Raw genomic sequence first — 12,000 nt, 5'->3', positions numbered from 1 at the left:
CAGACCACAGGGTTAAAATCAGCTCTCTCACAGTCCACTGGAACCCCTAGTCAGACCACAGGGTTAAAATCAGCTCTCTTACAGTCCACTGGAACCCCTAGTCAGACCACAGGGTTAAAATCAGCTCTCTCACAGTCCACTGGAACCCCTAGTCAGACCACAGGGTTAAAATCAGCTCTCTCACAGTCCACTGGAACCCCTAGTCAGACCACAGGGTTAAAATCAGCTCTCTCACAGTCCACTGGAACCCCTAGTCAGACCACAGGGTTAAAATCAGCTCTCTCATAGTCCACTGGAACCCCTAGTCAGACCACAGGGTTAAAATCAGCTCTCTCACAGTCCACTGGAACCCCTAGTCAGACCACAGGGTTAAAATCAGCTCTCTTACAGTCCACTGGAACCCCTAGTCAGACCACAGGGTTAAAATCAGCTCTCTCACAGTCCACTGGAACCCCTAGTCAGACCACAGGGTTAAAATCAGCTCTCTCACAGTCCACTGGAACCCCTAGTCAGACCACAGGGTTAAAATCAGCTCTCTTACAGTCCACTGGAACCCCTAGTCAGACCACAGGGTTAAAATCAGCTCTCTCACAGTCCACTGGAACCCCTAGTCAGACCACAGGGTTAAAATCAGCTCTCTCACAGTCCACTGGAACCCCTAGTCAGACCACAGGGTTAAAATCAGCTCTCTTATAGTCCACTGGAACCCCTAGTCAGACCACAGGGTTAAAATCAGCTCTCTCACAGTCCACTGGAACCCCTAGTCAGACCACAGGGTTAAAATCAGCTCTCTCATAGTCCACTGGAACCCCTAGTCAGACCACAGGGTTAAAATCAGCTCTCTTATAGTCCACTGGAACCCCTAGTCAGACCACAGGGTTAAAATCAGCTTTCTTATAGTCCACTGGAACCTCTAGTCAGACCACAGGGTTAAAATCAGCTCTCTCACAGTCCACTGGAACCCCTAGTCAGACCACAGGGTTAAAATCAGCTCTCTCACAGTCCACTGGAACCCCTAGTCAGACCACAGGGTTAAAATCAGCTCTCTCACAGTCCACTGGAACCCCTAGTCAGACCACAGGGTTAAAATCAGCTCTCTCACAGTCCACTGGAACCCCTAGTCAGACCACAGGGTTAAAATCAGCTCTCTCACAGTCCACTGGAACCCCTAGTCAGACCACAGGGTTAAAATCAGCTCTCTCACAGTCCACTGGAACCCCTAGTCAGACCACAGGGTTAAAATCAGCTCTCTCACAGTCCACTGGAACCCCTAGTCAGACCACAGGGTTAAAATCAGCTCTCTCACAGTCCACTGGAACCCCTAGTCAGACCACAGGGTTAAAATCAGCTCTCTTACAGTCCACTGGAACCCCTAGTCAGACCACAGGGTTAAAATCAGCTCTCTCACAGTCCACTGGAACCCCTAGTCAGACCACAGGGTTAAAATCAGCTCTCTCACAGTCCACTGGAACCCCTAGTCAGACCACAGGGTTAAAATCAGCTCTCTTAAAGTCCACTGGAACCTCTAGTCAGACCACAGGGTTAAAATCAGCTCTCTCACAGTCCACTGGAACCCCTAGTCAGACCACAGGGTTAAAATCAGCTCTCTCACAGTCCACTGGAACCCCTAGTCAGACCACAGGGTTAAAATCAGCTCTCTTATAGTCCACTGGAACCCCTAGTCAGACCACAGGGTTAAAATCAGCTCTCTCACAGTCCACTGGAACCCCTAGTCAGACCACAGGGTTAAAATCAGCTCTCTCACAGTCCACTGGAACCCCTAGTCAGACCACAGGGTTAAAATCAGCTCTCTCACAGTCCACTGGAACCCCTAGTCAGACCACAGGGTTAAAATCAGCTCTCTTATAGTCCACTGGAAACCCTAGTCAGACCACAGGGTTAAAATCAGCTCTCTCACAGTCCACTGGAACCCCAAGTCAGACCACAGGGTTAAAATCAGCTTTCTTATAGTCCACTGGAACCTCTAGTCAGACCACAGGGTTAAAATCAGCTCTCTCACAGTCCACTGGAACCCCTAGTCAGACCACAGGGTTAAAATCAGCTCTCTCACAGTCCACTGGAACCCCTAGTCAGACCACAGGGTTAAAATCAGCTCTCTTATAGTCCACTGGAAACTCTAGTCAGACCACAGGGTTAAAATCAGCTCTCTCACAGTCCACTGGAACCCCTAGTCAGACCACAGGGTTAAAATCAGCTCTCTCACAGTCCACTGGAACCCCTAGTCAGACCACAGGGTTAAAAGCAGCTCTCTTATAGTCCACTGGAACCCCTAGTCAGACCACAGGGTTAAAATCAGCTCTCTCACAGTCCACTGGAACCCCTAGTCAGACCACAGGGTGAAAATCAGCTCTCTCACAGTCCACTGGAACCCCTAGTCAGACCACAGGGTTAAAATCAGCTCTCTTATAGTCCACTGGAAACTCTAGTCAGACCACAGGGTTAAAATCAGCTCTCTCACAGTCCACTGGAACCCCTAGTCAGACCACAGGGTTAAAATCAGCTCTCTTATAGTCCACTGGAACCTCTAGTCAGACCACAGGGTTAAAATCAGCTCTCTCACAGTCCACTGGAACCTCTAGTCAGACCACAGGGTTAAATCAACTCTCTCACAGACTCTCACACTCTCTCACACAATATTATTACCCCATCACTGAAAGATAAGACTGTCAGGAACACGTGTGTACGTCCTGTTTCCACTACTATGCCCACAAGCCATTAGAGCCGAGTGGACAAGACCAGGCTCTAAATCAGCCTTGGGGAAAAACATTATCATCAAGCATAATGTTCATTTTCCAAACAGAAGATCATACAACATTATTTACTGATGATCTTCTGAACTTCCCAACACCTTTCTGATTCACTTCAGTCACTTCAAACCATCCTATCTTCATATTTAATTACTGTCCAAAATACTGTCAGACTGATTTGTAATAGACTGTCATAGCCCCAATTTAAAAAGTCAACATTGACCATTGATTACATAACTTTTTTTACATCGTAGGGTCAACAAATGTATGTAAAAATGGGGTCGTGGGCCAAAACAGTTTGGGAACCCTTGTACTACAGCATATTTCTTGAGACCCATTTTGACAGTGCTAGGACATGGAGAAAATGTCTGCAGTACTTAATACTGCTATTTGCATGGCTTTTGTCTGTTGTTGCCGACTTCTCATTGAAAACTTCTCATTATTTGGTAACTGTTTTAACGTTATACTGTACTGGTCATTCTGTTGGATATTTCAGAATATCTTCTGAAAGTCAGTAGTTCTCTCCCTCTCCATGCCTCTTGCATTAACCATCACTTACTTCCTCTCCCCTGTTCTGCTCCCTCTGTCACCCGTCTGTCTCTCTCTTGCTTTTATCATCCACTTCTCTCTGTCCTCCTTCATCTCTCCCTCTGTCATTCTCTCCTTCCCTCCTGCAATGTGTTTGCCCTGTGATAGGGAGTCCAATCAGTATTTTAATTGAAAGCGTTTGCTGACAAACTTATATTTTTTATGACTCATCATTTTTTACTCTCTCTCCCTCCCCCTCCCTCCTGCTGCTTACCTTTTCTACACGGTATGTCACAACTCACTCTCTCATCACTTCAACTCTCTTCTCTGGTGTGTGTGAGTGTGTACACTGAGCTGTCTTGTTGCAGCGTGACTTTTTGCAGTATGGAATAATGTGGTAGTGTACACTGAGCTGTCTCGATGCAGCGTGTCTTTTTGTAGTATGGTATAATATGGTAGTGAGGGCTCTCCAGAGGGCTCTCTATGGTCAGGGTGTGACAGTACCCTCCCCCCCAAAGGTGCAGACTCCGACCGCAAAACCTGAACCTAGATGGGGAGGGTTAGGGTTGGCAACTAGCGTTGGTGGCGGCTCCGGTGCGGGACGTAGTACCCGCTCAGACCGCAGATCCGGCCATGGAGCGGGACTGGACGCCGTGCCTGGACTGGACACTGGCGCAGAGGAAGGCTCCAGCCATGGAGCGGGACTGGACGCCATGCCTGGACTGGGCACCGGCGCAGAGGAAGGCTCCGGCCATGGAGCGGTACTGGACGCCGTGCCTGGACTGGGCACCGGCGCAGAGGAATGCTCCGTCCATGGAGCGGGACTGGACGCGGTGCCTGGACTGGGCACCAGCGCAGAGGAAGGCTCTGGCCATGTAGTGGGACTGGACGCCGTGCCTGGACTGGGCACCGGCGCAGAGGAAGGCTCCGTCCATGGAGCGGGACTGGACGCCGTGCCTGGACTGGGCACCGGCGCAGAGGAACGCTCCGGCCATGGAGCGGGACTGGACGCCGTGCCTGGACTGGGCACCGGCGCAGAGGAAGACTCCGGCCATGGAGCGGGACTGGACGCCGTGCCTGGACTGGGCACCGGCGCAGAGGAAGGCTCCAGCCATGGCACCGGCGCAGGAAGCTCCGGGCCGTGGACCGTCACTGGAGGTTCTGGGCTGTAGACCGTCGCTGGAGACTCAGGGCTGGTGACACACTCTTCAGGGATGTACCGGACTGGGGATCCCCAATTAGAAGCAACGATATTCAGCTGTTTCAATTGGGAAACATACTCACACACCAACATAGAACTATAATAACTAGAAAAAAATCCTAGTCACGCTCTGACCTATTACACCATAGAGAACCCCGAGGGCTCTCTACGGTCAGGGCGTGACAGTTAAATCCACTTCAATCAGTATAGATGAAGGGGGGAGATTAAAGGAGGATTTTCTATCCTTTTAGACAATTGACAGATCAAATCAAATGTATTTATAAAGCCCTTCTCACATCAGCTCATATCTCAAAGTGCTGTACAGAAACCCAGCCTAAAAGCCCAAACAGCAAGCAATGCAGGTGTAGAAGCACGGTGGCTAGGAAAAACTCCCTAGAAAGGCCAGAACCTACGAAGGAACCTAGAAAGGAACCAGGCTATGAGGGGTGGCCAGTCCTCTTCTGGCTGTGCCGGGTGGAGATTATAACAGAACATGGCCAAGATGTTCAAATGTTCATAGATGACCAGCAGGGTCAAATAATAGTAATTACAGTGGTTGTTGAGGGTGCAACAGGTCAGCACCTCAGGAGTAAATGTCAGTTGGCTTTTCATAGCCGATCATTCAGAGCATCTCTACCGCTCCTGCTGTCTCTAGAGAGTTGAAAACAGCAGGTCTGGGACAGGTAGCATCCAGTGAACAGGTCAGGGTTCCATAGCCGCAGGCAGAACAGTTGAAACTGGAGCAGCAGCATGGCCAGGTGGACTGGGGACAGCAAGGAGTCATCAGGCCAGGTAGTCCTGAGGCATGGTCCAAGGGCTCAGGTCCTCCGAGAGAGAAAGAGAGAAAGAGAGAGAGAATTATAGAGAGCATACTTAAATTCACACAGTACACCAGATTAGACAGGAGAAATACTCCAGATATAACTGACCCTAGCCCCCGACACATAAACTACTGCAGCATAAATACTGGAGGCTGAGACAGGAGGGGTTGGGAGACACTGTGGCCCCATCCGACGATACCCCCGGACAGGGCCAAACAGGCAGGATATAACCCCACCCACTTTGCCAAAACACAGCCCCCACACCACTAGAGGGATATCTTCAACCACCAACTTACCATCCCGAGACAAGGCCGAGTATAGATACACACGGATTGTGTATCTGTGCCATTCAGAGGGTGAATGGGAAAGACAAAATATTTAAGTGCGTTTGAATGGGGTATGGTAGTAGGTGTTAGGCGCACCAGTTTCCCATGTGTATCTAGAATGGTCCACCACCCAAAGGACATCCAGCCAACTTGACACAACTGTGGGAAGCATTGGAGTCAACAGGGGCCAGCATCCCTGTGGAATGCTTTCGACACCTTGTAGGGTCCGTGCCCCGATGAATGATGAATTGAAGCTGTTCTGAGGGGAAAGGGGGGAGTGTGGTTGGCAACTCAATATTAGGAAGGTGTTCTTAATGTTTTGTCCACTCAATGTATATGTTTGTATTAACCCCTCCTCTCTGTGTCTGTAGGGAACTGTAATATAACAGTGTTGGAGGTGGTAGCCTATGAGATCAGGAGGCTGTTCAGAGACAGACGGGTCTCCTCTAAAGACATCCATTCCTTCAACAACATCCTCTCCTCTGTTTTACGGCGGGACTGGGGCTCCGACGCACTCGACAACATCCTCTCCTCTGTTATACGACGGGACTGGGGTTCCCACACACTCGACAACATCCTCTCCTCTGTTATACGACGGGACTGGGGCTCCGACGCACTCGACAACATCCTCTCCTCTGTTATACGACGGGACTGGGGTTCCCACGCACTCGACAACATCCTCTCCTCTGTTATACGACGGGACTGGGGTTCCCACGCACTCGACAACATCCTGTCCTCTGTTATACGACGGGACTAGGGTTCCCACGCACTCGACAACATCCTCTCCTCTGTTATACGACGGGACTGGGGTTCCCACGCACTCGACAACATCCTCTCCTCTGTTAAACGACGGGACTGGGGTTCCCACGCACTCGACGACATCCTCTCCTCTGTTAAACAATGGGACTGGGGTTCCCACGCACTCGACAACATGGCAGGTAACACACACACATCTCATTGCTCCTCTCCCTCTGCAGAGTGTATGTGTATACTGTTTGACAGTGGGTTCTCTGTAGTTGGCTTTTCTACTGTAATGTGTTCTGTGTGAAATAGGTTCTGTGTGAAAAGGGATCTGTGTGAAATAGGTTATGTGTGTACTGGCCTGGGCTCTGTCCTATACTGTACTGAGATCAGTGTAATATGTGTGTTGTAGGTGAGGTACTGGCCTGGGCTCTGTCCTATACTGTACTGAGATCAGTGTAATATGTGTGTTGTAGGTGAGGTTCCAGGCCTGTATTCCCCAGAGGAGCTGGAGCCCCTCCTCTCCTCTCTCAAAGATCCTGCATCCCAGGATGGATTCACTGGACCCCACTTCAACTACTTTACCTACTGTGAGAGACTCATCTATCTAGCTACCCATCTACATCTACATGACATTACATTTTAGTCATTTAGCAGATGCTCTTATCCATAGCGACTTACAGGAGCAATTACGGTTAAGTGCCTTGCTCAAGGGCAAATCGAGAGATCTACACCTCCTCCATTCTCTCATCTCCCCTCCCTCCCTCTCTCCTCTCCCTCTCCCCTCCCCTCTCTCCATCCCTCTCCTCCCCCTGTTTATAATGATGCTGTGTTTGTTCTGTAGATGCTGCAGGATCAGATCAATAGATGTCTCTTCCCTCTGAGTTCCTCTGACTAAACTACTGGCCTTTCAGCTGGGGGGTAAACGGACAAGCACAGCAGTACACAGCCATTACCTCACTTTCTATCTTTGTTTCTTTCTATTTGTTTCACTCCCTCTTCATGTATGTCCGTCCGTCCGTCCGTCAGTCCGTCCGTCCGTCCGTCCGTGTCAATTCAATTCTAAAGGCTTTATTGGCATGGGAAACATGTTTACATTGTTCTCTCTCACTCTCTCTCTTTCTTTCTCGCTCTTGCTTTCTGCCTCTCCCTTTCAATCTATCTTTCTCTCTCTCGCTCTCTGTGTCTCTCTGTGTCTCTCTGTCTCTCTCTGTCTCTCCCTTTCAATCTCTCTCTCTCTCTCTCTCTCTCTGCCTTTCAATCTCTTTCTCTCTCTTCCTGTGTCTCTCCCTTTCAATCTCTCTCTTGGACAGATAGTCTGAGAGCATCATGAAGAAGGTGAGAGGAAAGGGTGAGGGATGAGGGGGATGAGAGCATAGAATTATACAGGGTTATACTATTGTGATTTGCTCTGTCCTCCTCCTTCATAACCCATGTTGATGCTGCCCTGTCAGATCCCTGAGAAGCTGCTGGCTAAGGTGGGGGGAGAGGGGGAAAAGAGTGGAGGGGCGAAAGGCCACAAGGCTCAGGTAGAAGAAACCATCCCTGTCACCAGAGTTATAGTCAGTCATAGTCGGACTATACAGGACTAGCTTTAAACTAGCTAGTCCCGCCTAGTCCCTCCTGAATATGTTCTGTCTCGTTTGTGTTGACCCTCCCAGTGTCGGATCAGGGTGATCTGTGTCGCTCCTTCCTGATGATCCATGAGTCTTGTAGAGAGTATGGATCCACACTCAGCCAGTTCGTGGCCTTCCTCCATGTCTACACCTCCATTTACAGCAGTAAACAGAGCCAGCTCACTCTGAAACACCTACAGGTAACACACACACCATGTACTGTACACACACGTAGTATTCACTTAGTGCTCACACACAAACTCCCTGCAGCAGTGTATATGCACATGTTTGTGTTAACTGTTTTGGTTGAAATAGTCTGAGAATTAACATATTGTCATATCATGAGATCTAATTGTGACATCTGATGTGATTGGCTGTGTCCCCCCAGGCGGGCATGTCTAAGCTGAACGAAGCGAACTGAAGGGTTGAAAGTACAGGAAGGATTGAAAGTACAGTTCACTTGATGTGTATACGTGTGCGTGTAGGCTGGAGTGATGTGAGCATTGGTGTAAGCTTGTATGTTTGTGCACAGTTGTTTTCTCTGGCATGAGCTGTCTTTGAGTGTATGTAGCATGACGGGTCTCTTTGACATCTTTTTAAGCCTGCGGTGAACAGACCTGGTTGTCCGAATCACCAACTGCTGAGCAGATTCTAATGATTCTGAGCAGATTCTAATGACAGGTCCTTTCTTTCTCTCTCTTACTCTCTCTCTCTGCCCCCCCCCCCCCCTAAAATCAGTTCAAAGGGCTTTATTGACATTGGAAACTGATAATACACAGAAATGAAATAAACAGTAAAAAACAAAACATCTTGGTTGGAGAACGGACCCCAGACCTCACAACCATAGATGGCATTGGGTTCTATAACTGATTAAAGTGTTTTTAGCCAGATCCTAATTGGTATGTTGAATCTTTTGTTCCTTTTGATGGTGTGGAGGCCCTTCTTGCCTCTCAGATCATTCACAGCTTTGTGGAAGTTACATGTGGCGTTGATGTTTATGCCAAGGTACATATCGTTTTTTGTGTGCTCTAGGACAACGATGTCTAGATGGAATTTGTATCTGTTTAAACCTCAGTTTAAATTTGCGTGTTATGTTCAGTAATGCATTGTCTCAAATAACATCTGGTGAAATTGCAGAGAGCCAAATCAAATTACAGAAATACTCATCATAAACATTGATGAAAGATACAAGTGTTATACATAGGATTAAAGATAAACATCTTGTTAATCCAGCCGCTGTGTCACATTTCAAAAAGGCTTTACGGTGAAAGCACACCATGCAATTATGTTAGGACAGCGCCTAGCCACAAAACACCATACAGACATTTTCCAGCCATGGAGAGGACTCACAAAAGTCAGAAATAGCACTTACCTTTGATGATCTTCATCTGGTGGCACTCCCAGGACTCCATGTTACACAATAAATGTTTGTTTTGTTCGATAATGTCCCTCTTTATGTCCAAAAACCTCAGTTTTGTTGGTGCGTTTAGTTCAGTAATCCAAAGGCACAAAGCGTGCTCTCAATATCCAGACGAAAAGTTTAAAAAGTACAATAAAAGTTCGTAGAAACATGTCAAACCTCAGGTTGAATCAATCCTCAGGTTGTTTTTGTCATAAATAATCAATAATATTTCAACCGGACAAAAGCTTCGTCAACAGAAAAGGAGAAATAAGAAAGGCGCACTCCCGATCACGTGCTGGACTCATGTCTGGAAATTTCCACTGTCCACTCATTGAAAGTGCTGTATCTCCCTCATTTTTCAGAGTAAAAGCCTGAAACAATGCCTAAAGACTGACCACATGTAGAAGAAGCCATAGAGATCGTGAACTGGGTCCTAAGTCTTTGTATGGTGGATAGGCTTTTAATGGAAAAACAGCCTTTCAAAATAATAGTACTTCCTGGATGGATTTTCCTCAGGTTTTCGCCTGCCATATCAATTCTGTTATACTCACAGACATTATTTTAACAGTTTTGGAAACTTCAGAGTGTTTTGTATCCAAATCTACCAATTACATGCATATCCTAGCCTCTGGGCCTGAGTAGCAGGCAGTTTCATTTGGGCACGGTTTTCATCCAAAATTCCGAATGCTGCCCTCTACCCTAGTGAAGTTAATGTGTTTTGCCTGGGCTGGCTGGTGATGTGGCAGTGATAGACTGAGACAGGTGTCCCAACAGGGACTTCCATCTCCTTCAGGCTGACGTTCTGCACCAACTTTTCATCAAAACTTTGTCTGTGTTTACGCCCCTTCTCTCTCCCTGCTGTGCTCTACCGCATAGTGTGTGTACCCTCATAGCCAATATTTTCTCTGTTTCTTCCCCTTTCTCCTTCTCCCTGATGGGTAGATGTGTTGGGGAAAACTCTGTTCCTTAATTAAGATATCTCCCCATCTCTCACTGTGGGGGGTTGAGTCTTCAGTCACAGAGATGAAGGGAGAGCGCTAGAGAGGGAGGGACATCATTTGAGCTGTCGGTGGATGAAGTGTGTGAGTTTGGGGAGTGATAATTAAGAGGCAGATGCATCCCTGTGGGCAGGAACAACTCTCCCACGTAGCTGCAGAAAGGAGATGGAGTTGGAGGGGAGGAGGGATGGGGAGGAATGGAGGTAGAGGAATGGGAAGAGACAGGGAGGATGAGAGGAGAGAATGAAGTAGACATTTTAGATTTTTGGACTCCGATTACTTTTCACTACGAATCGGACTCCCTCCCTCCTCAACACATGTCCCCACATTCACATCCCTGCATTATCTCCAACACACGTCCCCACATTCACATCCCTACATTATCTGTTATTTTACCATGTGAATATTTGTCTCCCCTGGCTGTTTTAAAGGATACTGGATAAACAAACACAAACATAGGGCTTGTTCGTACGGCAACAGCAGAGCTGGCCTACATTTAATCTGGATAAGGCAGAGCATGCTGTAGGGAACATCAAATCACAGACACATTCACACACCTGACCTTTGTTTAACTGGTGTGTGTGTGTGTGTCTGTCACCTGTGTGTGTGTGCATGTGTGTCTGTTAACCTCTCTGGGAAATTTGGGATGCTAGCGTCCCACGCGGGACACACTATTCAACAGCCAGTGAAATGGCAGGGCGGCAAATTCAAAACAACAAAAATCTCATAATTCACATTTCTCAAAAATACAACTATTATATCCCATTTTAACGATACACTTCTCGATAATCCAACCACATTGTCCGATTTCAAAAAGGCTTTACGGCGAAAGCATAACATTAGATTATGTTAGGACAGCGCCGAGACAAGGAAAACCACACAGCCATTTTCCAAGCAAGGAGAGGCGTCACAAAAAAACAGAAATACAGCTAAAATTAATCACTAACCTTTGATGATCTTCATCAGATGGCACTCATAGGACTTCATGTTACACAATACATGTATGTTTTACTCGAATAAAGTTCATATTTATATACAAAAAACCCAATTTTACATTGGCGTGTAATGTTCAGAAATATTTTGCCTCCCAAAACTAAATACTCATCATAAACGTTGATAAAATATTAAACTGTTATTCAAAGATTTATAGATACACTTCTCCTTAATGCAACCGCTGTGTCAGATTTCAAAAAACCTTTACAGCGAAACCACACTTTGCAATAATCTGAGTACAGCGCTCAGACAACAACAACAAGCAATACAGATACCTGCCATTTTGGAGTCATCTAAAATCAGAAATAGCATTATAAATATTCACTTACCTTTGATGATCTTCATCAGAATGCACTCCCAGGAATCTCAGTTCCACAATAAATGGTTGTTTTGTTCGATAAAGTCCATCATTTATGTCCAAATACCTCCTTTTTGTTCACGCGTTTAGTCCAGTACTCCAAATGCAGGAAGCGTGCGCAAAATGTCACGACGAAAAGTCAAAAAAAGTTATAATTACGTTCGTAGAAACATGTCAAACGATGTATAGCATCAATCTTTAGGATGTTTTTATCATAAATCTTCAGTAATATTCCAACCGGACAATTC

The 12,000-nt window shown here is 47.0% G+C and overlaps 1 pseudogene; it reads left to right on the top strand.

Annotated features, from left to right (window-relative positions):
* The window catches only part of LOC106593383 (cytoplasmic dynein 2 heavy chain 1-like), a 113,912-nt pseudogene extending 107,511 nt beyond the window's left edge, over nucleotides 1–6,401 (top strand).
* The last annotated feature ends 5,599 nt before the right edge of the window (nucleotides 6,402–12,000 follow it).

This window comes from Salmo salar, chromosome ssa20 (assembly GCF_905237065.1).
Source record: "Salmo salar chromosome ssa20, Ssal_v3.1, whole genome shotgun sequence".
Lineage (NCBI taxonomy): Eukaryota > Metazoa > Chordata > Actinopteri > Salmoniformes > Salmonidae > Salmo > Salmo salar.
Note: the sequence above shows the minus strand (reverse complement) of the source record. Positions and strands in the feature narration are given on the sequence as shown.